The following is a 2,991-nucleotide window of genomic DNA, read 5'->3' on the forward strand; positions in this document are numbered from 1 at the left end:
GAGAATTCCTTGGCAATCCAGTGGTTAGGACTCTGCCCTTTCACTGCCAACGGCCCCCGTTCAATCTCTAGCTGGGGAACTCAAATCCTGAAAGCTGTGCAGCCAAAAACAAAGAGGAAGAATTGTATAAATTATCCATTCCTCTCTCACACAATATGAAAACAGTGTTAACAACTTAAGTCAGTTTTACCTGACATGGTGATTAAACGTACAGATTAATTATGCCCAAGATGTACTGAACGAGTATGTCTCTGAGAACTAGAAGTGACATTTGATTGAGTCCCCCAGTGATTGTTAGGAGTCCTGAAGGAATCTACTAGAAAAATACATTTTGGATTACTCTACTGTGCTTTCACGTTATAATAATCTGTGTGTGTTATCACTCAGTCATGTCCAACTCTGTAACCCCATGGACTGCAGCCCACCAGGTTCCTCTGTCCATGGAATTTTCCAGGCAAGAATACTGGAGTAGGTTACCATTTCCTTCTCCAGGGGATCTTCCTGACCCAGGGATCAAACCTGGGTCTCCTTCCCTGGCAGGCAGATTCTTTACGGTCTGAGCCACCAGGGAAGCCCTAACACACAATGTGCTTTCACATTATAATAATTTATTTTGCATCAAATTTGTCCTCTTAGGATAGGAAAATATTTTCCTCGTTGCTCTGAGGTACATAAAGTGTTGTTGATTCAACAGTACTTCATTCTGTTGTTTCATCATTATAGTCTGAGCTCATTTGACATATTGCTCTGATTTCTCTGTCTTAACTTATCAGATAAGGGCCTTGAGCATGATTCATATTTTATCTCCATTCTATTCTCAGGAAGATCAATAAAAGAATATCTCACAAGTATTTGTCAAAACATGACATTACCTTATAAAATAAAATCTGAGGAAAAATATCCTTTATTAAATTATATGACTTCACTCTGTATGATACACTCTAGGTCCAGCCGTGTCTCCACAATGCCATTCCTTTTTATGACTGAGTAGTATTCCATTGTGTTTATGGGCCACATCTTCTTTACCCAATCTTCTAGTGATGAACATTTAGGTTGTTTCTATATCCTGGCTATTGTAAATAGTGCTGCATTGAATATTGGGGTGCAAATATCTTTTCAAATTATGTTTGTTTTTCTTCTGCGTATATGTCTAGGAGTGGGATTCCTGGGTCATACGTTCTATTTTCAGTTTTTTAAGGAACCTCCATACTGTTCTCCATAGTGGCTGCACCAACCAATATATATTCCCACCAACAGAGTAGGAGGGCCCCCTTTTGTCCACACCCTCTCCAGCATTTATTCTTTGTAAATTTATTGATGAGGGCCATTTTGAGAGACAGCGGTGAGAAATATCAACAACCTTAGATATGCAGATGATACCACTCTAATGGCAGAAAATGAAGAGAAACTAAAGAGCCTCTTGATGAAAGTGAAAGAGCAGAGTGAAAAAGCTGGCTTGAAACTCAACTTGAAAAAAATTAAGATCATGGCATCTGGTTCCATCTCTTCTGGCAAATAGAAGGGGAATAAGTGGAAGAAGTGACAGCTTTCTTTTCTTGGGCTTCAAAATCACTGCAGACAGTGACTGCAGCCATGAAATTCAAAGATGCTTGCTCCTTGGAAGAAAAGCTATGACCAACCTAGACAGCATGTTTAAAAAGCAGAGACATCACTTTGCCGACAACAGTCCATATAATCAAAGCTATGGTTTTTCCAGTAGTCATGTATGGATGTTAAGAGTTGGACCATAAAGAAGGGTGAGCGCCAAAGAATTGATGCTTTCAAACTGTGGTGTTGGAGAAGACTCTTGAGAGTCCCTTGGACTGCAAAGAGATCAAACCAATCAGTCCTAAAGGAAATCAGTCCTGAATATTCATTAGAAGGACTGATGCTAAAGCTGAAGCTCTAATACTTTGGCCACCTGATGGGAAGAGCTGACTCATTGGAAAAAAAAAAAACTCTAATGCTGGAAAAGATTGAAGGCCTTAAAGGAGAAGGGGGCAAAGTGCACTCGGCAGTCTCATGGATCTGTCTCTTGCTTCAACAGTGCTTGAAAGGAACAGACCCAAGGACACCCCCTTGCTCCAGCCTGCAAACACCCTCCAACTTTTTTTCCAGTTGCAGCCTTTGGAATCAGCCACTCAGCTGTCTATGATCACCAGGACCAGCCACCATTTTTTGAGCTTCACTCCTTATTACCGATCAACCATGAGCTCCCAGATTTGTCAGAATTATTCCACCAAGGTGGAGGCCGCCATTATCATCTGGTCAACATGTATCTGTGGGCCTCTTATTCCTACCTCTCTCTGTGGCTCTGGAGGGTATGGCCCAATTTTTTTGCAAATTGGCCTAGGAGAAGTGTGAGGGCATGGAAAGTCTCTTGAAAATGCAAAACAAATGGAGTGGCCACCCCCTCTTTCTGGACATGCAGAAATCATCTGAAGATGAGTGGGGTAAAACCCAAGGCACTTTGGAAGCTGCCCTTCTCATAGAGAAGAACCTGAACCAGACCATATTAGATCTGCATGGCCTGGGTTCTGCTCATGCAGACCCCCACCTCTGTGACTTCCTGGAAAACCACTTCCTAGATGAGGAGGTGAAACTCATCAAGAAGATGGTGACCACGTGAGCAACCTCTGCAGGCCGGCTGGTCCCCAGGCTGGGTTGGGTGAATATCTCTTTGAAAAGCTCACCCTCAACCATGACTAGGAGCCTCTGAAGCCCAGCAGCCTTTGAGGAGCCCCCCTAACATCAGGCTACACTCTATGGGGCTGAAAAGAGTCAGACATGACTGAGCACACACACACACACACCTAACATCAGGGCTTCTGCCTGAAGCCCTCTCTCTGCAGCCACTAGGCAGCATCTTAACACTCTGGAGCCCTCTCAAGCCTTGGACCAAATGGAAACAATAAAGATTTTTGCAGCATCAACAAATAAATAAAAGGAGAAGGGGTGGCATGGAATGAGATGGTTAAATAGCATCACCAA

General features: G+C 42.9%; 1 pseudogene; it reads left to right on the top strand.

The window, feature by feature from the left end:
* The first annotated feature begins 2,208 nt into the window (after positions 1-2,208).
* On the top strand, positions 2,209-2,709 carry LOC107132282 (ferritin light chain-like; annotated as a pseudogene).
* Positions 2,710-2,991: the final 282 nt, after the last annotated feature.

The sequence above is a fragment of the Bos taurus genome, chromosome 3, assembly GCF_002263795.3.
Source record: "Bos taurus isolate L1 Dominette 01449 registration number 42190680 breed Hereford chromosome 3, ARS-UCD2.0, whole genome shotgun sequence".
In the NCBI taxonomy this organism is placed as follows: Eukaryota; Metazoa; Chordata; class Mammalia; order Artiodactyla; family Bovidae; genus Bos; species Bos taurus.